Source organism: Sus scrofa, chromosome 13 (assembly GCF_054392235.1).
Source record: "Sus scrofa isolate SSC_HxYL_T2T_F1_AM1 chromosome 13, Sscrofa_HxYL_maternal_Yorkshire_Landrace_v2.0, whole genome shotgun sequence".
NCBI classification, from domain to species: Eukaryota; Metazoa; Chordata; class Mammalia; order Artiodactyla; family Suidae; genus Sus; species Sus scrofa.
In genome coordinates, this window is record NC_139395.1 from 196652219 (window position 1) to 196679336 (window position 27118).

At 35.2% G+C, this 27118-nt stretch overlaps 1 protein-coding gene across 1 annotated transcript in view; it reads left to right on the forward strand.

The window, feature by feature from the left end:
- Positions 1–27118, forward strand: part of LOC106508546 (uncharacterized) — a 498796-nt gene that overhangs the window by 420869 nt on the left and 50809 nt on the right. Inside the window, exon 7 of the mRNA XM_084991761.1 lies at positions 22832–22877. The gene's annotated coding sequence lies outside the window, so the exon portion shown is untranslated. The remainder of the gene's footprint in view (positions 1–22831; positions 22878–27118) is intronic.

The following is a 27118-nucleotide window of genomic DNA, read 5'->3' on the forward strand; positions in this document are numbered from 1 at the left end:
AACATTTTACTTGTTTTTTACTGAAAAATTGGAAAACATGATCTTTTCAAAAAAGGTCATGTGCCTTCCAATTTTGTCACTATGACGAGTAAAATTCATGTTACCTTTCATGTATTTATCTAACATTTTGCCACTCTAGGGGCTGAAAAATAGAAGGAAATTAGGTCAGATTTAGCTTTTATCAAAGGCATTTTTACTCTGACACACCACTGGGTGGAGTACATTGCCAGCCCAGAGTCTAATATTACTGTATTGTAGGGTGTTTCTGTGCCAGACAAGAGAAACTCCTAATCAACACTGAGGTTCTGTGTATTGTTTTAAAAATCTGGACGTGTTTAATGAAGGCTAAATGACCACGATATAATACCAACATTAAATATGCTCTGACATTATAACTTTCAAGATTCAATCCATCTTCTCTGGACCCATGGGAGATAAGATTTGACACCCTGCCTAGAATACTCAGAGAGAATTATTTGGAAGAAGGCCATTTTATGTTCTGGTCAAAAGAGCAGCTGCAATTTGGGGTGAATTAGTATTTTAACTCTATGTGGAAAAGCATAAAGCTTATTTTTGATAATGAAATCAAACTGTACCCAGATATTGAATTTGACTTTTCATTTGATGCTGCTTTGATACAGCTTATATTGGAGCTGAGCCCTAATCTTATAATAAAATGAACTGTCAGATGCACTGTGGGACTATTGTTGTCGATAGCATTTACCTGAATTTGGCCTTCAGAACTTTGAGAATAGACTGATTTCATAGTAGGTGTTAATTCTATTTGACTTTCAATTCACCCTATTCCTCCCTTGTCTCTTTCTTTCTTTACTATGCTGGGAAAATGAAATTTACTGATCAAGCCTAAAAATCTCCAACCTTACAAATTCACTGCACCTCAAGTAAAATTAGTCCAATAAAATACAGCATTTTAATCAAAGTATTTAGAATCTGTAATTCTAAATATGTGGGTGCATAAATCAAATAAATATATTCATGTTCTTTGTAAGAGAGGATTCTCACTTTGACAATTCTTTTCCTCTTGTTTCTTTTATTCCTTTAATTTCATTTTCCCGCTCACATTATACTTCATTTCTTCTAAGCTTTCAGCTCTCCAAACTTGCCCTGTAGTTTCCATGCTTCTGAAATACCCCTCCTGATCCATTTTCTCTTCTAAAATGAATTCTCTTTCTTCTGCGTTTTTTTTTTAAATAACCTCATATTGTCACTTCCCTTAAATTTTCTTTCCAAAGCTATTAAAGATTCTTTATTTCTCCTTCCCTCCTCACCCTTCCCTACTGCCACCCAAGTATAGCATCTCATCTATTTCTCTATATGAATCTGCGATTTACCCAAGGGAGGGACTTTCTCATGCATGCAGCTCAGTGCTGTGATGATTTCAATGGTGCCAGCATATTTTAACCACATCATTATCATGTAGTCCCAAAGCCTTGCTCACTGAAAACACCATCTTTAAAAGGATTTCATTTCCATTAATCAATTTTAAAACTTGAGATTCAAGCACAGAAAGCATTTATTAGAATGTTCCCTACTTGTTCCCACATTCATTTCATTCTCTTGGCTATCTAAGAAAAAGGAATTGTGCAGAAGTCTTTTCTCTCTCCATGCTTACCTCTCCTTTATATATCCCCCCCGAGCCCCCCCAAGTCTATTCTTCCATACAGTAGTTAAATCAGAGCATGCGGCAGGACCGCATTGTCTGAGCTGGTGGCCACACAAGTACTTTGTATTCACTGGAGGTTCAGAAGTACAGCAGCTGCATATAAATATGCATAGTTGAGAGATTCATGATGGTGCCACCTCATTCTAGTGCTGGTTGGCTGCAGTGCAGGCACTACAAATCAATGAACATTTTCCCCATCCATCAGCTGCTCGCTTGCAAGCAGACAAAACACTTACAATGCCAGAAACCCACAGAGAGCTCCTTAGTGAACGAAACCTCACTGTCGCAAGATTCAGAATAGCCCTCTCCCTCCCACCCTGAACCTCTACAGCTCTCGACCTCAAATGTCTTTTTTATCCAAGGTGGATTGCAAGCACTTAAAAAAATAGCATGAGGAAAGAAAGAGAGAAAAAAAAGGAGCAATGATAAATCAGGGTTTGAGGGTCCTCACATTACACTCGTCATAAAACAAAGGATCCTTTGAGCATTAACCCTTTTAGAGAATAAAATAAAGACGAACTTGCTTATGTTGGCTATATTGCTTTACAGTTGTAGGGTTTGAGTGTTGAAGCATTTAAGTGTGCAAAGCCTTGTGCCATGCTTTGGCAGACCTTTGTGATTTATCTATAGTTATTCGTTAGTTTTCAGTATCGAAGGAGTTATAATATGCTGATATAAGAAAAGTAAATCGTAACTGTACTTAATAAGTAGAAATCATGTTTTTTCCCATGGATTGAACAGTTTCTGCAAAGGACTCAGACACATTTATATTGTCAACCATTCAATCCATGTAATAATTTTAATAAAAGCTGAATTTCATTTAATAAAATTTCCTGTGAAATATATTAATGAATCAAATGTATATTTCTTGGTGAAAAGATATACATTCATTGCATCTAAAGAACAAATATATTTTTCATTTTAGATAGATTACATTAGCAACAAAAATGGTTCATTCTTGTGTAGAGTTCATTCTTACCTATCCATCAGTTTATAACACTCCCTGACAACTTGACAATCAACTTACCGATAAGAGTAATAATCAATTAGATTTCTCATTCATTTTTTTCAACTATTGCAGTTACTTATTATAGCACTCAGCAACATAAAATAATATATGATAATATCTATAGTCCCTGTTTTGAAGATGTGGATAGGAAATACAGTTATACAAATAGCCATGTGACTTTCAAATTTTGAAGAAATGTAGTTGGGGTTTGGCATATTCAAGAGACTTAGTAAATATTTGATAAGCATATATAACATTGATTAAAAGTTATCTGTCTGATTACTATGTTTGGTTACCATACTGCAGGAATGGTAAAAACAAATATAGTTAAGGTAGCTATAATTGTCCTTAACTATGGCTGAGAGAAGCTGACTGACATGCCCATGTTTTGTTTGCTTGCAAGTAGCAAAACCAAAATTCGAACCCCTATCTACTTAACTCCAGAGTCCATCCATTCACTTCCACTAAGCCATGTTGAATTACAAGACAGAATGTGATAATTGCTCTAGTGGATCAGAGGAGATAAAGATCACTTCCAACTGAGATGACCAAAGAAGACATCATTAAGAAGGAGTAGCATCTGAGCAAGCCTTTGAAGAACAGGCACAGCAACAAAGCAGAAACTACAGACAGGGGTGAGCACTGGCGAAACCTTATGACTCTGGAAAACAAGTTTCTAGACAGACAAAGGGCATCTCTTTCAGTGAAATGGATGCTGTAAATAATACCATTATTTAAAGAATTCCTCACCAGACTCCTCACTTATGAGAAATAGAGTCCACAAAGTGATTGATATTTCAGCTTTCAAAAAAGAAGTCAGTTAAACGTCCTTCTTCATTTCTGAAGTAAACATTTGAACCAAATAACCAGTGAAGACTCCTCTAAAGAGTTCTATGTTGTAACGCTTTTCTTTCCTTTTTTTTTTTTTTCAGAATACAAAAAATTGCTAGAAGTGGCTGATTCAGTATTCTAGTTATATAATCTGTATATGTAGTTATTCTCAGATTACAAAGCATATCTAAATATTTATATGTCTACATATCTATATAAATAAGTTATATGCATTTAACTAATCTAAATTCTAAACTTAATTTCAAGAGTCTTTTTTTTTTTTTTTTGGCCATGTATTTTTCCCTATTTTGCTTCCCATTAGTGCTGGAATACAAACAAATTCTTATAACTATTTAATCAATACTTAAGGACGTATTAAACACGTGATAAAAACAAGATTTGGAGGTTATGCACTTTCTCATAGTATCTATTTCTGTATTTCAGCTATTGGAGAAAGTATAGAGATTGGAATGTTATATATTCACTCATTAATAAAAGGCATTTTGTAGTATTCAAATGCTTTTGAGCAGATTCACATATTTCCCACTTTTCTAGCCTATAACTCAGACAATATTCAAAGCAATAATTTGGCAATATTTATCAAATATGTATCACTGATATATATATATATATACATATATATATATATATATATATACTGTATGCACATGCACGCATGCAAGTAAGCAAGTTAAAGGAACATGAGAACTTAAGAGAATAATACAATACTTATTTTTTCCTGACTTCAAATCTTTTTTTTCTGTCAACATTTTCCCCTAATTTTCCTTCCCCAACAAGAAAAAAGAACAAAGAGAGAGAAGTGTTTTGTTTGAATTTAGAGTGAGAAGAAAATCAAACACCATTTTTCTCATAATTTTTGCAAAGGCTATTAAAGGGATTTGAGTGGGGAGCTCTTCCTTGAATAGAATTGCCCTGGATGGAATTCCATCCTGCCATTGTTGCCGCCAGGCACATTCAGGGGAACTGGATGTATTGAGAGTCCTAGACTCTTTCATTTTCCATCTCACTGTTTCTCTTATGTCCGAAAGTAGTATGTTTGGGTAAATATTTATTTGGATTCCAATCTCTGTGAAATTGAGCTGAATTTATTAGGTTTGTTTTATTGATTTGAATTAAAATTGAACTCCACTTGTAGCAAACAATACAGTGCTTTGATCATTTTAATTCTTGTTCTGATCTTAAGTGGGGATAGTTTAAGCTCATTTTGGTTAAATCAGTTTATGGTCAAATTGGCTAATCTTCTTAACAAATATTTACTGAGCATCAACTATATTCATTAACACTGAATTTTGTTAAGATGAAAGGAAATATAACAAGTTTTCAGACCTTGATCCTTGAAAAGTTAACCAATTTAAGGATGCTAAATGAGTGATAAGGTATTCAAAGCCCTTTGGAAGTTTGAGACCAGGAACTTCTATAAGTCCTGATTTGTAATCAGGCAGTACTGGCACACTTTCTAGTGGGAGACAACCCTCAAGGTAAATTTACTCTTTGGCATTCTGAGCATATGCAAGTTGAAAACCACTGCTTGAGGCTCTGAAAGTCATTGAGGAGTTCCCATCGTGGCTCAGCATAAACAAATCCTACTAGGAACCATGAGGTTTCAGGTTCCATCCTTGGCCTTGCTCAGTGGGTTAAGGATCTGGCATTGCCGTGAGCTGTGGTGTAGGTCAAAGACATAGCTCAGATTCCACGTTGCTATGGCTCTGGTGTAGGCTAGTGGCTACAGCTCTGATTAGACCCCCTAGCCTGGGAACCTCCATATGCAGTGGGAGCAGCCCTAGAAAAGACAGAAAGACAACAACAACAACAACAGCAAAGAAATAAAGAAAGACATTGAAACAATTTGTGCAGACAATCACTAAATAAAAAGTGGATGAAACCAGAGCAATGGGTAGATTGCAATAAATTCTACTATCATAATGTGAAAAACCCTCTCTATAGAAGATACAAATACTATTCTGTAGGTATGAGCTTAAGTTAGAAGGACTTTAGTTTTATAAAGGCATTTCTGGTGGGAAGCTTGAGTTCTTTTTAAATAAGATCATTGATTTTTGTCCAGTGAAATTGTCAAACTTAGAGCATGGAATCATTCAGAACAAACACTATTTAGTAATTTCGAAACCAGGCATGGAATTGAATGCTTAGATTTCAAGCAAAGAGAATATGAATAAATGCCAAAGAAGTACAATGGCGTCTTAAGACTGGAACTTGGATAGAATGTTAACCTAAGAGCCCTTAAGTCTTCCCATTTTTCTTAGTTACCATCTATATAATCATCTCTTTGACTAAGCAGCAGTAAAATGTTAGCTTGGAACCAACATTCAGATGTGAATTGCTTCAAGTTAGTCCATTTACCCTCTCAGTGAACTTATAATGTGTTTCAAATCATATAAATCTCAGATTTCTCAGCAACAAAATGTAAAATAATAATTGTTACCAAACCTACCTTCCAGAACTGTGAGGGTTCTGTAAGAAGTAAATTAGTCTGCTGTAAAAAATGGAGAAGCCCACATTTGAAACATTGTCATTGCTGTTCTATGATAATTTTTTTCTAATGTTCAGAAACTCAAGTGTGTTTTAAATTCTATCGTTCAATAACTTTCTTGTAGACAGAAACACAGATATTCCTGTGTTATTTCTTAAGTCTTTTCTTCTCTTATAAAACATAAAATCTGTCTGATCTACACATTCATTAGTCTAATCTGCGACCAGAGGAAAGGTGAAGGCATATTAAAATATTTATAAAATCTGTCACTAGGAAAACTGTAATTGTGGACAAAATAATGAGAAAACAATTTATACATTAATAAGTAGAGTGTAATTGTGAATTTGTGAAATGGTTAATTGAACATTGTATTCCAAAACCATGTTATTTCTTAAAATCTACAACTGTCAAAGAATTTGAAAAACAAATGTCTTAAGATTTAAAAGCTATTTTTATATTTAAAACTTACTATTGATTCCACAATAAAGTGCTACATGGCAGAAATATTATTAGCTAAACAAACATATATTTGGCTAAAAACATAATTTTGACCAAATTGATATTCCATTGTCAGTATTCATGCCCTATATATGCGGTTTCAAATGAAATTTTGGCCACCCCAAAAAACCTAGGTAACAGGAACCTATCTCATCCACAAAATGATTTGTTTATTTTTTAAGCTAATTGCATCCCAGTAATAATTTTAAATGTTATTCCTCTACCTACCTAATGAAAAATATTGGGTTCTTAATTTGCCATTTCTTAACTCACTCACTACTTCTCATAGACAAAACCAAGAAATTTCTACCTGTGTAGGCAGGTAAAGTTTTGGGTTTTAGAATAAGCCTTAGAAAGTTCAGAGTCTAACTGTACTACATCATACCTAGGGCAAGTTGGCTCCTGTTCTGTGAAAATGGAGATTATATCATTTCTTTTCAAATTTTTTATAAAGGTGAAAAGGGGATATGCATAGCACAAATGAACTAGCTTGATGCCTACCTCTTGCTGAATGCTTAGTAATCATTGGTATTGCCATTCAGCCAATCATTCATGAATAAGAAAGAGACGGGACAGACAAAAATTGTAGGCAATTATAATAGAGTATAATAAGTATGCTGAAGTATGCAGAACAAGATAATGAAACAAAAATGTCTAACTCAGATTTGAGAGAGATGTACAAGTATTGGTTTAATCATTCAGTCCCTTAACAAGTATTTATTTAATGCCTACTGTATACTAGTCATTGTCCAAGAAGCTAAAAATGCGGTAAAAGAAAAAGATACTGTGTGTTCTACGGAAACAGGTATCATCTTGTGTGAGAAGACAGTATTCTAATTATTACTACACTAAATATAAATCACCACTGTAACGGTCGCTACTAAGTAACCCAGAGCTTCTCAGCTGAGGGTGATTTTGTTCCTCCCTGGAGACAATTGACAATGTATAGAGATTGAGTTGTCACACTGGGGGCGTGCTACTGGCATCCGATGGATACTTCTTAACATCCTACAACACAAGGTATGGGACCTTACAATAAAGAGTTATCTAGGTTAAAATGCCCGCTGTGCCAAGGTTGAGAAATCCTGAAGTAATATGCCCATGTTGGCAGGAGTGCCCCTCTTTTTTACACTGACATATTCGAGTGCCTAGCAATATGCCTGTCACATAATAGGTACACGTGACCCTCGGTATCCATGGCAGATTGGTTCCAAGAAGCACTGTGGATACCAAACTCCACAGACGTTCAAGTCCCTTAGTCACCCCCATACCCACGGGTTCTACATGGGCAGATTCTGCATCCAGAGATTCAACCAACTGAGAATTATAAGCATACTATGCTATCTGCGATTGGTTGGATCCACAGAACCCTTGGATTCTGAAGGCTGTTGTATTTAGTAAATATCTGTATAGCAAATGAATTGGTTGTGAAAAGGTGAAGCACGTATGTAGAAGTCTGGGCTTAGAGTAAGCAGGTTATGCTAAGGAGCTGAAATAAGGCTGGTGAGTTTGGAATCAAAGCAAGCAAGAGGATGATTCCATTGAGAAAACCAATGAGAATGGGTGTATAGATATTTAATCTCTATTTACAAATCTCAATTACTTTGTATGTAAAACTTAAATTGTCCCTCCTGAAAATCCATATAATTTCTTTTTATTTTGTTCTCGTTGGAAAACAGGTTATACATGTTTAAGTGAATCCAATCTTTTTCTTTCTTTTTTTCCTTCCTTCTTTTCTTTCTTTCTTTCTTTCTTTCTTTCTTTCTTTCTTTCTTTCTCTTTCTTTCTTTCTTTTTTTGTCAAAGAAGTCTAAAATATACTAAACCTATCATTTTGTCTCTGCTGATTTCTCTTTTCCAAGTTCTTAGAATTGTGGTTTAGATCAAGAGCACCAGAGAAGTATCATTTAATGACTTGAACAATTGCGTATGTAAGAACAAATAACTGGGAGGGGTTGGATTCCTTAGAGCAGTAGTTCTTGTGGATGGGATGCTGGAGCAGAAATAGGATATTTCAAAAAAGTTGAAAGATCTGTTTTGACTTTCTATTCCTGACATTTGCATCCAACCAAAAAAATGGAACATTCCTCTCTCAGATGAAGTACTCTGATTCCCTGGATGAGGCAGTGTCTATCCTTTATCTGCTCTCCCAATTCCTTGTATATCATTTCTTAGTGATGCTTACATTATACATATTTTCCATTCTTCTTTACCAATGAGGAAATAATTAAACAGTTTGTGAATGAAGCATGGTTAATATATTACTGATATTGACTACATTTGCAAAAATCTTAGAACATTTGATGGATCAGCAAAAGCAGCAACATATTAGAAGCGACTTGCCTCTGTGTGTGTGTATAATATATTCTAAGCAGTTCATCCTACCTATGATTACTGGAACTGCAGCTCTCCTTCATTGAAAAGGAAAATATGCCCTACTGTGCACACACATGTATGTACATGTGCACGTGCAGACACACACGCACACACATACACACACACACACACACATTTTTGCCAGTCACTCCCAAGGTCACAGTAGTAGCCCTTTGCATTTGAAGGTGATACATAGGGAATGTAAGTGAGGAAGGAAGAGAGAGATGAGGGCATGTGCAGCTGAGTGTTTATGTCTACTCATATCAGGTTCCAACCTTATTTGAAAAGGGGAAAGCGTAGCTAAGAATCGGGCAGAATCAACACATCATTTAAATATTTTACCGTTTTTAAATCAAATCCTCCATGTGATATCCAATATTCCTAAATTGCAAATTGTGCTGCTATATACTTTTGTATAGTTATTACAGTTTCATTATATATCCAAAGGGCTGCTATAATTAACAAAATCCACTTACTCCAAATTCAGTTTGTGAAATTGTGTGATGTGTTTTATCTGAGTGTCCCACCCCTTTAGCCATGGTGTAATTAAAAACTTTGAGGGTCATAAACTGAAATTCTTAAAAATGATAGCTAAAACCTAGCAGAGTCACTCCTGGGATTTCTTCTATGCCCCAGGGGAGAAGTGGAAAACCCTTATCAATCTGTTGCCCACCTTGAAGCTTTTCTAGTACAGGTGAAAAGTTGCATCTTTCTCATGGATGAAGGAACTTCAGGAGTATTTTGTCTATATCGTGACATTTTTTGAAGTAGACTAAATCTAGAATGAGACCATGTTCTGGGGGCTGAGCAATCCTCACTCCCATGTAGGATGGTGACTTTTACCTACATATGAACATCAGAAATCCCTGGGGTCCTTTCAGAATGCACCTGCCTTGGACTCAGTAGGTCTGGATTAAAAATCACCAATCTTGGATTTCCCGTCATGGCTCAGCAGAAATGAATATGAGTAGTATCCATAAGGACACAGGTTCAATCCCTGGCCTCCCTCAGTGAGTTAAGGATTGGGAATTGCCACGAGCTCCGGTGTAGGTCCAGATGCAGCTCGGATCCAGCATTGCTGTGGCTGTGGCACAGGCCAGTGGCTACAGCTCTGATTTGACCTCTAGCTTGGGAAACTCCATAAGACACAGGTGCAGCCCCCCCCCCCCAAAAAAAAGGACAAAAAATAAATCACCAATCTAGAGTTATCTTCCCACAGTCATGCTATGAGGGCTCCTAATATTTGCCCCTACTGGACAGAATGGTAAGAGATACCATTCTTTAGGACAATGACCTGCTACCCTATGAGTTTTGGATGTAGACTACCCTAACTTGCCTTCCCTTTCTTTCCACACTTTTGCTTATTATTCACATCTTATATGAAAGCAAAGCTCTAACTTTTTTGCCCATGTTTATATAATATTTCAAAGGAAATTTCTTATAGTATTAAATATTTCCAGAGTTCTTGTCGTGGCTCAGTGGTTAATGAACCCGACTAGCATCCACGAGGACATGGGTTGGAGCCCTGACCTCACTCAATGGGTTAAGGATCTGGCGTTGCCGTGAGCTGTGGTGTAGGTTGCAGACATGGCTCAGATCCTGCATTGCTGTGGCTCTGACATAGGCCAATGGCTACAGCTCAGGTTCACCCCTTAGCCTGGGAACCTCCATATGCTGCCGGTGCATCCCTGAAAGACAAAAAGACCAAAAATAAAAAATAAAAATATTTCCAACTACTAATTTATTTTGAAAGATTCCATTTTAAGTAATATAAACGAACGAATGCTGTATGCTCCTTTGAGAAATAATAAATTAGATAAATATTTTCAGAAGGCAATGATAATGAAGTAAATAACAATAGGTATAAATAAGTAAACAATATATCAAAGAATAATAATTATAGTTTTCCCCAGGGAGTATCTTTATATCTAATGTCTAACCCATTAGACAATAGATACCCTGAAGCTCATACATACTTTAATTAAAATGACTCATCCTTTTCTATATTTTAAATAGTATAGAAATGACCTATTTTCTTCTTTTTTAAAAAATATTTTATGGATCAAACCTGCATCTGGAGTTCCTGCGATAGCACAGTGAGTTAGGAACCTAACTGCAGTGGCTTGGATCCCAATAGAGTTTCAGGTTCAATCTCTGGCCTAGCTCAGTAGGTTAAAGTATCTGGTGCTGCCTAACTTACTGTGCCATCACAGGAGCGCCAACCTATTTTCAAATTGATATTTTATTTGTGTATCATATGTGAAGGAATCATAGCCTTGTTTTTACTTGTGCAATAAACATTAGAAAAACATTATCAGGTAATACTAAATATAATGCCTGCCTTTATAATACTACTGAAACTATTCTGCTGCTATGAACATGTAATGAGCTAAAATCCAAATGGCATATGTAATCTTTACTATATTGGACTTCTTGATGCATTTGACTTTGACAACCACTCTATTTGAAATTTTATTGACTTCTGAGACTCTCCTCATTCTTTTTTTCCTTCCTATCTTTCACCTTTTCTTCTCTCTGTTTCTAGGAACACCATTATGTATCCTTCTTGAATTTCTTCTCTCTACACTCTACACAGGGTTTCCAGGTGAGCAGAATGATTCCCATAACTTCAACTCTTACTAGTGGGAGTTTTCCTAATTTTCATATTGAAGAAAATGACTTCTTATCTGAATCATATATTCCCTGCCCTCTAGTGGCTCTAACCAGTATCTTAAATCACAAAGTCATATCTCAACATTTTCCTCCTCAAATTAATTGTTTTTCTTACACCTTCCATCCGAGGTGCTGGCATCAGAACGAACCAATTTTCCAGCTCCTCCTTCACCACCTTCACCCATATCGGACTCCTCCTCATATGGCCTCCTAAATATTTCTTCAAACTGTCCTTCCTCTCCTTGTGTAGTCCCACTGCTCTGCTTTAGCACTCATCATCTCTCTTTTGAACTGCTACAAAACACTCTTAATCTATTTCTCCATTTTAAGTCCTGCCTGATCATTCTACAATGAAATAAAAATCTTAACGCATTACCCCACACGTACCCTGAAAGCATCAATTGTGTATAATAGAAATAGCAACTAGAGCACCAATGCCATGACTCCCTGGCATCTATGGAAATTTTATTAAGGAAAATATTCTAATTTAGCATATCTTAATATTCATACAGAATCTTTTTGAAACAGAAAACAAGCCACACAGTTACATCATAAAAGCTTTGGCAATAAGAGTAAATTTGCTTGCTGTAACAATTAGGACAACCCCCTTAGTACAACACAAGTTCATCCATGATCTGGCCTTTGTCACATTCTCCAGTTCATCTCCAGCTACTCCCTGACTCATATTCTACGTAACACTTTTGTGATTGTCATTTCTTTCTAATATCATGCTGTTCCTTCTTTCTGGGATTTACTTGTACTGACTTCTACGTCTGGAGTCTTTTTCTTTACACCCCCAACTTTTTCCCAGTTCCAATTCCAGTTAGTTCTTACCTGTCCCTGAAGAGCCAGCCTGGTCTGCACCCTCGTCCTGACTCCAATGAGAGATGATAGATTAGGAGACATCCTAATCCATGTCCCTATAATATTCTATGCATATTTCCATCAATGTCTGTCATTGCTGTTATTGTTCTGTTAGCCCCTCTCCACTTATGTGTCTATATAACCCAGTAGATGATAGGTGTCTTGAAACAGAAACACAGTTTTATTATTCTTTGCAGTCTGAGACAAACTTAAACAGTAACTAGCACCTAACCAAGCACTATATAATATGAATCAAAGATTTAGAAGTATTACTGCAAATGGGAAAAAAAAATGGTATATATGGGAAAGATTTTCATCTTTCTTTAAAGCAAAAGTCACCAACTTCTTATGTGTCCTCTCCAGCCCAATACTGTCCACTCCAATTCACGTAATTAATTCATGCTGCCAGGTTGCTATGGGAATTAGAGTTTTAGATATCTGTGTAAATACCAGAAACATGGAATACATTTTCCATAAAAATGTACATTTAAATGATGACGGAGCTAATGACTTCAGAGTAAACAAACATTTTTTTTTTGAAATTGCTTCCAAATATCTAAATTCTGGGGGGTTGTCATGAATTATTATTATACATCATACCTCAAAGCTATATACATTTTACATGCATTTGTCTTAGCCCGTATTTAAAATAATGCTTATGACTTGATTATTTGTGCAATGTAAGTACTACTTATTCATCTCAGAGACATGTTTTACCTTCATATGGTTTCAGAACATCTAATAAAATTGTTTCAAAATAGTTTTTATAACAATTCATACTTCTTTTCTGGTCTTTTTGGTCATAAAATGAGGACCTATCTTTGCCTTCAGTTGAAAGGAAGTATAAGACCTCTATATAGCCTAGAGAAATTTTTTATAAAAATTCCCTTTGTATACCACTGTATTTTCAGAGTCCTTAAAAATTTTTTCTTAATCTTTTATTTGTGTGATTGTTATAAAACAAAACAGAAATAATTACATGATAATATAGGTATTTCCATTTTGTCTGCCTCTGAATTCTTGTTCAAGCTGTGTGTGTGTATGTGTGTGCACATTGTTTGAAAAGAATGTGAGAAGAAAGGGGCAGAGGAAAAAGGGCTCAGTTTCAAAATACAAATGCTGCATAATTTGATCCAATAATGCATGAGCTTTTGAGCTGGAACTTAGGTGAGCTGGATCTCATATTTTACATGGAATGTTTTGAGAATCATGAGACGGTAATAGGAAGTGTTTCCCCTTGATTCACGGAAACATCAGTAAATAGCACAACATGGTTTTCTCTTTGGTGTCTGAATATAATCTGGTGACTTGAGATTTGGAATGTGTTGAAATAAAATTGTTTTTCTGAAAATATGAAACAATATGTGCATCGGCCAATTCACAGAGATGAATGGGAGGCTCTCCAGAAGTATAATTAAAAAATTGCGGAGAAAACGATCTGTATGACAAATAGGAAGAGTTCCCTTTTTATCCTTGTTTCGTGTTAGCCAAGTAAACCAACTTCACTTGTAGAAAAATGGAGCAGGAAAATCTGGCCAAGGAAATGACTGATCCCTGGCCTTAGTTAAGACTGTATTTCATGTGTAGGAGCACTGATAGGAATAGTTTCCTCTGAATTATGTTGCAGCTCTATTCATTTATTCCCTAGAGTTTCCTGAGTCCTTACTCCACGCTAGGCATAATGGTCTAAACACAGAATTGACCCCACCTCATACAGCTTACAGTTTAGTGGCAGAGAGAAGCAGATTAGTCAATATTCACATAAGTGAAAGTAAAATGTTCATGGTTACAGTCACTAAGAAGAAGTAAACAGGGGAGTGGGGGAAGCCTGTCTGAGGACGTAAGACATCACTTGACTTTGCAGGATACATAGATGTTAAGGAGGCAAAAGGAAAAGGGAAGTGAGCTATGCTGTATCTTGTTTTAAAAATTGTATACATTTTATCGGAGTGTAGGTGATTTACAATGTTGTGGTAGTTTCAGGTGTACAGCAAAGTGAATCATCCATACATATACATGTATGTATGTATATATATGTATATATTCTTTCTTTTTCAGATTTTTTTCCCATGTGGGCCATCACAGAGTATTGAAAACTTTTCCCCAGGCTATGTAGCAGGTCCTTGTTACTAACGGATTCCAGTAGTGTATATATGCCATTCCTACCCTCCCAGTCCACCCCTCCCCTCAGCCTTCCCCCTTTGGTAACCCTAAGTTTGGTTTCAAAATCTTTGAGTCTGTTTCTGTTTCAGGAATAAGTGCTTTGTCATGAAGATGCACGTTCTCAGAAAAGGGTAAAAAACCACACCTAGAAAGCACACACGCTGACTTTCAACTGTTATTGGTATCTGAAGGGGGGTTGGGGGAAAATGAAATATGTTGGGTAGAACTTCCACCACAATAAGATATTTTTCTAGCTTTCATTCTAAATGGAACAGATAATAAATATTTTAGCAAATAAATGTATAAAATGGTGGGTAGTAGTAAATTCTGTGAAAAATAAAGCAAAACAAGAAGACAGAAAAGTTGGGAAGGACCTTTCTCAGCAGACCCCTGAATGAAGAGACATAATGAAGAGACCCCTGTTTAATTTTTTATGAGCCAGAGGAAAAAAATGATTTTGGCAAAATGGTAATGCCTATTTAATCTGGGTTGGATATTTAGAGCTTTCTTATAATTTGATACTTCTGTACATTTCTATTTTGAAGTATTTTAAAAATCATTATGTAATGTATATGTTTTTCATCTGTAGGAGGGAGGCTGATGTCTCCAAGGTCCTGGAAGAATCTAGGTTAGCACCAATAGTATGGTAGGAGTTCCATGTGAGACAAGCCTGGAGAAGTGGGTGGGTGCTAAACAGCAGGAACTTGCAGACTGTTGAGAATGTCAGTCTTTATTCTAAGAGCAATGGGACGACATTGAAGGAGTTTAAGCATGGGTGGGAGTGATAGGATTGGATCTGTGTTTTAAAGAATTTAAAGATTTCTATTTAGTCAAGAAACTTTAAGCTAGCCTTTACCATTTTCCAGGCTCCATGCTAAGTGTATGGTGGTGAAAGCTCTTTACACTTACAGAACTTGAAGTCTAGAGATGGGTGAACGTTTTGCTATCGTCTATAGATGAACTCGCTGGCTAGATATTTTGGTATCTCCTGCAAGCTGTTTGTTCTGCAGCTTCAACTTTGACAAAGATTGGGAAATCACCTTGATTTGAATGGCTTTGAGAAGTTTGGTCTTACACTAGGTTATTTATTGGGGAGAAAAATTGATTTTTGTGTAATCAAGTAGTTTGTTATATACTATTTTACCAGTTTTCTATTTTAGTCATGCAAGATTTATGATCCTTTTTCAAATTGAGTCTTCTAATACTTCAAGGTCAAGAAATCCTAGGCATAGGGCAGAAGAACTGTGTGAGGGAGGGACCTGTTCTTTGCTAAAACAGAACAGAGGAAAAATCACCCTTTTGAAGTGTCACTTGAGGATCGGAACTTTACAGATTTTGCCAAAAAGGGAATTTAAACTTCAAGTATAAGTGATAAGTAAACTTTTTCGATTTTGGAGGCAGTATGTGTCTTCTGTCCAAGGCAGATATTCTAACTGATTCACTACTGTTGAAAATCCAGAAAAGTGATAAAGATGAACTCTTGATGAAAATATATATGTACATGGAAGGATGACAAATAATTCAAAAATTTGGTTTAAGATCCTTTGAACATTTGCCTCTGACCTTGGTAGTTCCCAATGACTGACATCATTCCTCTGGTGTTTTATCTTTTTCCACAAAAGTTAACTAATATACATTTCAAAACAAATGAGGTTCATTGTTTGCCATAGAGGGAGTATTAGTGTTACTCAAACTTGGTCCTTGACCCCTTCTCTTAAATTGTATAAAAAACAGGGTTACAAAGTTACTCAATCATCTCAAGTGATTTATGGACTTGGACATAAATTTCATAGCAACTTAGATTTTATCTAAGTAACTCAAATTGACACCGTATAGAATTAGCTACTTTGCATTCGTCATCAAACAAGAGCAGTTTCTTCCTGGAACTTGGTAAATTATTAATCTTTGGAGCACCTAAAACTCCCTTATCATAATATAAAAAAATAATTACGCCCAGACTGTAATATCCATAGTTGAATACGGAGGAAGAAAAAAATTATACCTAATAATGACACTTGCTTTTAAGTTAATTATAGGTATTATAAACAATTACTTGAATCATATGTGCTTCTATGCAAATGCCAAAACAGTAGTGTAATTGAATCACATCGCTAAAGTATAACTTTTATATTCTCAGATTAGAATTGATTAAATTGATTTGTTTGAATATGGCCAGGGAACAAAATGAAGAGTAAAATAAGCTCAGAAAATGAGGGAACTTGATTTTCAATTCTTTCATATTTGTTACTATGTAGGTTCAACCCCAAGGAGAAAAAAAAAATTCTAATTTGGAAAACCTTTGCCTCAGTTTTTTTTTTTTTTTTTCTTTTATGGCCACACCCATGGCATATGGAAGTTCCCGGGCTAACGATTGACTTCAAACCACAGCTATGACCTACACCACAGCTGCATCAATGCCAGATCCTTTAACCCACTGTGCCAGGTCAGGTATCTAACCTAAACCTCCACAGCAACTGGAGCTGCTGCAGTCCGATTCTTAACCCACTGGACCACAGCAGGAACTCCTACATCACTAAAGCAGTGTGATACAGTAGAAAAGCAAATGGATTCAGAGTCTGCTAACTTAAAATTTAGTACCATCTTTCTCACTAGCAATTAGATGAAGTTACTTAAGGATCATATAACTATCTTTTTTTTTTTTGCTTTCTCGACACCTACTTCAGAACTTTTATAAGGGTAACAATAAGTAACTGAGGAATATGCTTTAAAGAATTTTAACATATGGCAGAAACATAAAGCATTACAGTTATTCCATTAGACATTAAGGACTGAGAAACTTGACATAATGGTGGAAGGAGCCTTAGGTTTTCATCTTCAGAGGGCCAGTCAGGTGGGGCCATAGGAATTTGGCTTTGAAGCAGCAGAGACCCAGATCAAAACTCTGCCTTTGACCTTTACAGTCTTTCTGATATTAGGAAGGTTCTGGTATTATCTTCATAGCACTTACCATCATTTGTCATGTCATATATTTATTTATAAATTAATTTGTTATTTTTGGGAGTATATAAACTCTGTATGAACAAAGATTTCCTCTTTTGGATGTAACCCTTCCCTTAATTCACATTAATTATCTTGTATTTAACAAAATAAAAGTTGAGATATTTTAGGAATAAAATTCTGTGCATTTCTTCTATTGCAAAAGAAAATGCATTTAAGGAGAGTGTGTGTTTATCTTTTTAAACTTACTTTGTCATGTAGATAATAAACATAGCAAAAAATTAAGCCTCTTAGATCTGTGTGATTTTTTAAAATACAGCACATTTTTACCTGCATGGAGGTTTTTATTGCAGAAAGGTATCAAACATGACAGTCTGACAATCTGTCATTGCAGTGCCGTTGCTGCTTTTCCTAGATCAGCTGACAAGACCTTAGCTGGGCCTTTACAAGTTACTTAAGAATATTTGCCAAGACATCCTAGTGGGCCTGTTCCAGCTGTCACTGGGGAAAAAAAAAAAAAAAAAAATCACTGGAGATCAATCTCTACAGCAGGTCTTTAGGCAGAAAACCAGTCATATCATCCTCTCCAAAAGAGCCTTTGTGGAGAAAAAGGCCTTATCAAATTCCTTGGCCATGAAGTTACTGTTAGAACTATTGTTAAACCATGCTATCACCACGCAAGGAAGCTGCAGCTTTTGAAAGGTCAGGAGTGAGTTTGTAATGATTTAGACCATCTTGTGATTATTAGGGAGTGAAGGTGGTTACAGAGCTATAAAAGCTTCAGGTCTTAGATCTGCTGTGAGAAGAATCCATGTGCCATTAACTAAATCACAACTTCCTGGTATTAATAAAGAGACCAAAACTTAGAGACTAACAATAACCCTCAGCCTACTGTGGGCTTATATTCAAAGTGTAGAATTGAGTTCTTCAAATCGTAGGGTGTAGAAGAGAAAATATGGTGTCTAAAAGGCTAAGCAGAAACAATACTTATTTCCTATGAACAAAAATGTATGCTTTGCTAATAATGTCAGAGAATTAAGTATTTTTAAATGGTGCTTCATTTTTTTTTTTTACTCTTGTGTTTATTCTTCTGTGTTGATCAAAGAGAACACAGATATTCAAGTAAAAATATACTTCTAGTAGACATCATTTAATATGAAGAGGAGCCAGAAGCAAACCTCAAAGCTAAAAATGTGAAAGTGTTAATGCCCATTATTCCTGAAATGACAATACTTGGTTTAGTGGAAATCAAAATAAAACATGCTTTATTATGCTAAAGCTTATACATCTTAATTTATTGTTATATCTGTAAATTAAGAAAACATCTAAATAATCAAAGAGCTTTTATTTGCCAGTTTGCCTACAGTTATTACTATACTTTCAAACTCTATTGTAATAAATATGTGAAGTGTAATTCTCTATATGTTCATTATAAAAAGCATGCATATTTTGTGTTAGAGGCATAGAATGTAGACATTATACAGTTGGTTCTTCCTATGAACTTTTGGAGAAATGCTAAGGTCTAATTTTGCTCTTCTTCCTCAAATGTATTGAGCAACTTTCTCTCTGTAAAATATACACTTGTTGTGACTTCTTACTTTGATGAACGGACTGAAGCCTTAGGAATAAAAGCTTAGATACATTTATAATATTTTTTAAATACTCTTGATTGTTCAAACTTCATTTTTCTAAAAAGGATACCTTTTGAGTGCTTTTTGTAGCATCTTAATAAGCAGTGGCCTCCTCAGTGGAAGAGAAGAGCAAAGAACAAGAGAGTTTCTAATTAATTTTATATGAAAAATAGTAACTTGATAGTCACTTCTTTGTCTTTCTCCAGCTATCTGCAAAATCTCGACTTTCTCAGTAAGGTAACCTCAGCTTAAATTTGCAGTCATTTGTACCATAGTAGGTTACTTTGAAACTTGTAGACATGTTTATTTACTATAACACTGATGTTAGATATTCCAAAAGCCAAAATACTAGTCTCTAGTCAAGAATATTTGAAAATATAGACTACATAATTGTTTAGAAGTAAACATTTCAATATTTAACCACATTTGCTTCTGTATGACATGTGCCCACATGCAATACTGTGTGTATATTTACATTTATATATCTAATAAGGGTGCTGAACTGTAATTATAGGGCTTCTTATAGAAAAATGTAGAAACACTGAAATTACTGAAATTTCAAAGAATATATTTCCTGCTAATTCTTCCATGCCTTTATTTCTCTTAAATGTGGTTGGGTTAAGTTGCCTAAACTTTGGCTCACAGATTTTTTTTTTCTCAAAATTCTTTCTTCATAATTTAAGCACAGTTGAAAAATCAGAGCAATAAAATCCAACAGATACACCTTATCATTAATCATGCTTTACCGCAGAGTTCCTATTATGGTGCAGCGGAAACAAATCCGACTAGAAACCATGAGGTTGTGGGTTCAATCCCTGGACTTGCTCAGTGGGTTAAAGATCCTGCATTGCTGTGGCTGTGGTGTAGGCCAGCAGCCACAGCTCTGATTAGACCCCTAGCCTGGGAACCTCCATGTGCCATGATCGTGGCCCTGAAAAGACAATAATAATGATAATAATAATGCTTTATCTTCTTAGGGACACTGGTTACCTTGGCTAGATATTCCAAAATGTTCAAATTTCACATTTTGGAAACACTTTTTTATCTAATGTCTTTTTTATGTCTGACATAAATTTTATGACACTTATCCTTTGACATTCTGCAAATGAATTAATTACTCCTTGAGTTGGTCCAGCAAGGGGAGAGGCATATACTGAAGTGTGAGCTTTCAGCATGGCACACACAAGCCGTTCCTGAAACCACACCACAAGAAAACATCCCCACATTGCATTGCTGCTGACTCAACTCCCAGTGTCTTAAAATTCTAGGTCTTAATAGTACAGGGGTGGATTCTATGCTATGTAGTGTTGACTCTGTAATTGCACTTTCTGAAAACATAGAGGTTACTGTTAATAGCAAAACAAACTGGGCCATGGGTTACTGTCTATCTTAGGAAAGCATTTACAGAAAATGGTTTAAAAAGCCATGTTTATTGTTACACAAATTACATTTTATTAAGAATCACAAATGATTGTATTTGTGTGTTTTTTTATAATAAAATCTAGCCAGAAATCAAATGATTTCATTACTGTCTACAATAGCACAGATCAGTTTAGGAAGGGGAAGCATTCGTTAAGGCTTTAAGCATTCTTTGAACGCTGCCCAGAAAACAGATTTTATGTGAAGTAGTACTGTGTGGCTTCCCTCATACGCAGCTCATTGTGTTAATGACTGGTTTTGTCAGCTTTGTAGCTCATGTGATTTTTCCCTTGATTCCCCCCCTCCCCGTTTTCTCTCACTGATATGTAAGCAACTTAAAGATTGGAATCCTATCATTTAACTCTTCGGTACAGTTGACCTTCCCTATCCACGGGATCAGCATTCATGGATTCAACCAACTGCGATTTGGAAAGCACTCCAAAGAAAGAAAAGGAAAGAAAAATTCTAGGAAGTTCCAAAAAGCAAAACTTGAATTCTCTAGGCAGACAGCTCTTTACAGTAGCATTTACATTGTACTTACAACTATTTACATTGTATTAGGTATTATAAGTGATCTAGAAATGACTTAAAGTATGTGGGAGGAGAGAAATAGATGAGGTGGATTGAGAGGTACAGATTTCCTGTTTCAAAATACATGAATCATGGGTATGAAATGTACAATGTGGAGAATATAGTCAGTAGTTATGTAATATCTTTGGTGACAGATGGTAACTAGACTTACCATGGTGATCATTTTGAAATGTATAGAAACAGCAAATCACTTTATTGTGTACCAGGAACTAACATAGCATTGGAGGTCAATTATACTTCAAAAACAAACAAACTCATAGCAAAAGAGATCAGTTTTGTGATTACCAGAGGGAGGTAAGGCAGGAGGGAGAATTAGATGATGGTAGTCAAAACATACAAACTTCCATTATAAGATAAATCAGTACTAGGGATATACTGTCCAGCATGATAAGGATAATTCACACCGATTTGTTTTACAGGAAAGTTGTTAAGAGAGTAAATCCTGAGTTCTCATCACAAAGAAACATTTTTTTCTGTTTATTTTTGTATCTGTATGAAATGACAGATGATCACTAAATTTACTGTGGAAATCATTTCATGATGTATGTAAATCAAATCATTATGCCATAAATCTTAAACGTATATAATGCTATATGTCAATTATATTTCCATAAAACAGGAAGACAAAAATTAATGTATATGGGAGGATGTGCATAGGTTATATGCAAATACGATGTCATTTTATAGAAAGGACTTGCACATCAGGAATTTGGGGATCCATGGGGGAAGGGAGGTCCTAGAACTAATCCCCTCCAGATACCAAGGTAGGACTCTCCTTCCACCATGAAAGGAGATTTGAATGAGGTAGATACAATAAACATTAATGCCATTGAGAGTATGACGCTTCATCAACAAGATGGAACTTATCCAGAGAAGAATACATGAGTTCACTCTCTCTACTCCTTTCCAATCTTCCAATCTTAGGAATTATAAAAAATTAAGTAACTTAATGCTGTGGGATAAGTTTGAGCCTGAGAGATGGATATTCTACCCTTAGTTGTGCCATGATCTAGCTATGTGACCTTACTTTGCTTTGTAACATGAGGATGTTGGACCAGTTGATTTTTAAATTACCTTCTAGTTCTAAGGTTAATTCTTTTCTAATGAAGGGCACTAGAATTTCCTCACAGCCATTCCCTATGCCAGGTAAAAGAGAGCTTAAAACCCTGGAATGTAGGACTCGATTTCATTCCAAGCTGAAATCTTGTGGTCTTATCCACAAAATGGACTACAATTTTAGTACCTATAGTTCAATGATATAAAAAGATGTTATTAAATCTGAAAGTGTGTGTTTGTTACTTTTGTTGTTGTTAAGGCGGTGGTGTGCTTCATTTTTAGCAATGTGGCATGAATTTACTTTTTCCTTTTCATTTTTTACCATTTGTCAATAATAAATTGCTAAATTAGCTAATAGTTTTGAACAAGAGTCTTAATCAGTACATCTATGTGCTCAAGCCACATGCATTTTTATTCTAATGCTTGTGTGTCCTTCAGTGTTGTCCTGTTCGTGAACGGACCAACCAATGCCTTGCCACATTAGATAGACTAACCCCCAGCAAATAGACCACCAATACTCAACCCTGCTGTTTTATAATTCTCTGAGTCATCTATTTTCCTCTTTTTTAGGATATCCTTGAAGATTAACCAGAGAACTTTTCATATACTTCTAAAGGTAGGAAATAGAAGCCCCCTTTTTTTGGTTATAAAATATGTTGTATTTGTTTTAGCTATGTTTGAATAATTTACTTCCCTTGCTAGATATAGATAGAATTGATGCTGCTTATTCTGAAAAACTGAAAAATGCATTATGTCTGCCTACTTGCTAGACTCGAAATCATCCAACACATAGTGTTTAATCGTCAGTTTGATTTTTCTTCCATACTACTACTACTATAGTTTCTTGTGTCTTTTACAGTTTATGTTTTACTGTGGACAGAATTCATTCATTATTTTACATTTTTGTATTATCGTCTTCATAATTCTGGGGTAGTTTGACGTGACTCTTGCAGGAAGGAGACCCCTTCCAGGGCCCAAGAATGGGCTCTTGTCCAACACTTGGAAATGAACTGTGAGAGGAGACACACATGCTGACAAAGCAAAAGACTTTATCGAGTAGGGGTACCAGGGCGGAGAGCAGCCAGGTAAGGGAATCCAGGAGAACTGCTCTGCCAGGTGGCTCACAGTCTCAGGCTTTATGGGAATGGAGTTAGTTTCTGAGTTATCTCTGGCCAGTCATCTTGACCAGCCCATGCTTGGTGTGTGGCTCAGGGCCCCTCTTGGGGGCGTATGCACCTCTCAGCCAAGATGGATTCCAGAACCAAGGATCCTGGGAGGTTGGCTGTCTTGTCTCTCCTATTGGACCTTCCCATGTTCTCCTGGTTTGTCTTCAGGGCAGCACAGTATTCCTTATCAGGGATTCCTGTTATGAGACAACTCAGTGGAGGGGCTATTGTTGTGCCTGGCCAAGGTGGACAGTTTCAGTCAGTAGTTCCCCAACATTAGCATATATACTTTCTATACATCAAGTAGACAATTTCACAGTATATACATATATTGAATATTCATATATTCAAATATTGTTAGAAACTGAGATTTTCTGATACACTATAATTTCATATTTTTCTTGCTGTTTTAAAACTGTAATTTCTAAAGAAACAACCGAAGTAATAATAAGTATAATTAGCTATCAGCGATTTAGTAAAATAAGTGTTAATTTGGAAAAATTTACTTCAGTATTAGCTTTACTTAATAAGAGTGCTAGAAAATGTGGCCCTTTTCTTGGCTAGGATGTATGTGAGGATAAATTTAGAATTTCTAGTCTAGTAAATACTTCTCTGATAATAGCTTAATTGTAGCTATTTCAAACCAAATTGTTTAATTGTAGTGAATCATATGCAAATTGTTCAGATGTAGGTCAACCTCCCACTCCCACATTCTAGCACTTCTTTTCTGATTCAAGACAAACTACTCAGTGCCTAACAGAAGGAGAATGGTGCAGATTAGAGACATTAGATAAAAACAGAACAACAATAACGCAAAAACCAACAGTGGGCTAGGAGTCACAAAAAAGGCAAGGCAAGTTGCATTTATCTTAACCTTAGCTGAGGACCTCTTATGCTGGTTGTGTGTTTGTACACAATGATCTGCTCACTGCTCATGAGATTTGTGGTTGGCCAATTATGGTGCTTCTAGGATGCTAGGTTTCCTCATCTGTATTCATTTTTGATGAGCTGGTTGAGTGAGGAGTGGCCCTCACAGATAGCAAAGAATATCTTGTGTATATGGGGAAGTGATGGGGGTGGGGCCAATTGAAATATACCGCCGTTGTACAAAGTCTGGAAATCCTTTCTTTTTCTAGCTGCTACATTCTGCTTCTAATTTATAGTTGCCTTTGTGATGGGCTATTGTATCACTTTCTGATGAACAACTGAGATTTTATGATTCTATTTAATCTTTATATGTTGTCTACTATACTTTGAAAGAAAAATTTTAATTTGCAGTTTGTAAAGCATCAAAAACATGATAATAACAGATTTGTGAGTTTGTTATATTTGTTGTCCTTTATCTTTGGTGATTATCACTGATGTTTTTAGTATATTGACAGAAAATAGTGTATTGACAGAAAATAATTGCTTATTATTGATGAAAAATTATTTTGGCTATAATCCTAATAAAATTAGAATTCTGCCTTACTAGAAACATGATTTCTAAAATTATCATTCCTCACTGGAATTTAAGAATTTGAACTTATATTTTCATATAATTTATAATATTAAAATTTTCTAAAATTTGAGTTAAACTTTTCATTCTTAAAAAGTTATTGTAGAATTATTAAGTTAAATTACTGACTTACAGAGTTCTCAGCATGGTATAGTGGAAACGAATCCAACTAGGAACCATGAGGTTGCGGGTTTGATCCCTGGCCTTGCTCAGTGGGTTAAGGATCTAGTGTTGCCTTGAGCTGAGGTGTAGGTCAGACGTGGCTTGGATCTGCCATTGCTGTGACTGGCATAGGCCGGCAGCTATAGCTCCAATTCGACCCCTAGCCTGGGAACCTCCATATTCTGTGGGTACAGCCCTCAAAAAGACAAACAAAACCAGAAAAAAAAAAATTACTGACTTAAAAAGTGTCAGTAATTTTTCTAGTTCTTAGAGTGGAGGAAATAGATGATGTTTACTTTGTATTTCTTTCAATATAAATACTTTTGCTGTTTAAATTATTTAAAATTTTTTAAATAAAAAGTAATACTAAATAAAAAGTGATATTTTCCTTAAAGTTAACTACCTCTAAAATTTTGGTGTTTATTCTTCCTAATTCCTTTTTTATATGCATAAATATCAATATCAATCTGTGCACATAATGCTTTTATGTCATATCCATGATTCTGTTTTTTAAAATTGTAATTATGAACATTTTTCTAAGGCAATATGTTATCTATTTAATTTTACATATTAGACAACTTTTTTGATGGACCATGATTTATTTATTAATCCCTCTAAACTTTTTTTAAAAATAGAACTTTAAAATAGAATGAAAGCAGGCCTTTCTTAATTACATTTTTGGCAGGGATACAAAAGAATAATTCTCATTTGTACATTGAATTAGGAAATTAAGGAGTAAAGAAAGTGTTACAGTAAAGAGGCCTAAAACATATTAGGTGGGTGCATATTAATGGTTGGGGAAAGAAAAGCTAATAATACAGATGTTCATGAAACTGTTTTACGTATATAAAACTGGAACTCTGATTTTTTCCCAAGGGTCACAGCAAATGACACCCCCTCCCGTTAGCTTTCAAAGAGATATTTTCCTTCATCTTCATTCTCATCAGTTGTCTTATATCTTCATACCACTTTGGAGAAAAATATATCTCTTTACATTATGTCACATATAAAAATTCATCTTGTGTTTATCTTTTTTCCCCTGTGAGGCTGTTGACCCTCAGAGGGTAGTTACTGTGTGTTACTCCTCCTCGAACCTAGTAGGTGCTGAAAAAATGGTCATTCAGTTAACTTGGATTGAAGTGTGAAAAGGGGGAGAAATCAGGTGGAAATATTTAATCTTACCAAAATTTCATCAAGTACCTCTATCTCCCTATTATCTCTGGAGTAAAGTAGTAATTAATTATTTTGATGAATGGGATACAAAGGATATAAACACATGATTTTTTATTACAATGAAAGTAATCTAAATTGAATTTTAATGATTCTTATTGGTATTCAAGCTTAAAATCATACCTATAGGTTAATTATTTCAGAAAAATACTTATAATTTATGAATATATATATATATATAAATATGGTACTGAACTTATACATTACCTGATATGGATATAAAAACACTTTGTCAGCCTTATTCCATTGTACACTTGTAAGACATTATTATTTTTGGTAAGACACTAACAAAATTGGCTCTGTAGATCAAAATATGGATGATTATTTACAAAATAGAAGTAATATATAAAAAAGAAGCAGTTCTTTGTATGAATTCTGTTAGAAGAAAGGGAGTATTGTTTTTAGTACTTTTATATAATGCAAGTTGCCACTTAAATAAATCTTTGACATTATCTCAATCAGCACAAGTAGAGTTATTAATAGTTTGAATTATGCCTGAAAGGATCTCTAATTTCATATTAGTATGAATTCAATGGCAGTATAAATTTGAAATCTCTGAGCAGATGTACCAATTTATTTTTTTTAACAGAAAGATGAAGAATTTGTGGGTGTAAAAGTCTCTTATGAAACTGAATGTAGTGCCTAGTGCATAATAGTTTTTCTCTCTTCTGGCTTGCAGAAGTCACTATCCCCAAACTCTAATTTCACATACATTGTTCTGGGGAAATCAGGAAGGAAGAAAGGATCTTAGTCAGTCTTCTAAATAAATTTTTCAGCTTGTTGCAGACCTTTGCTTGACCA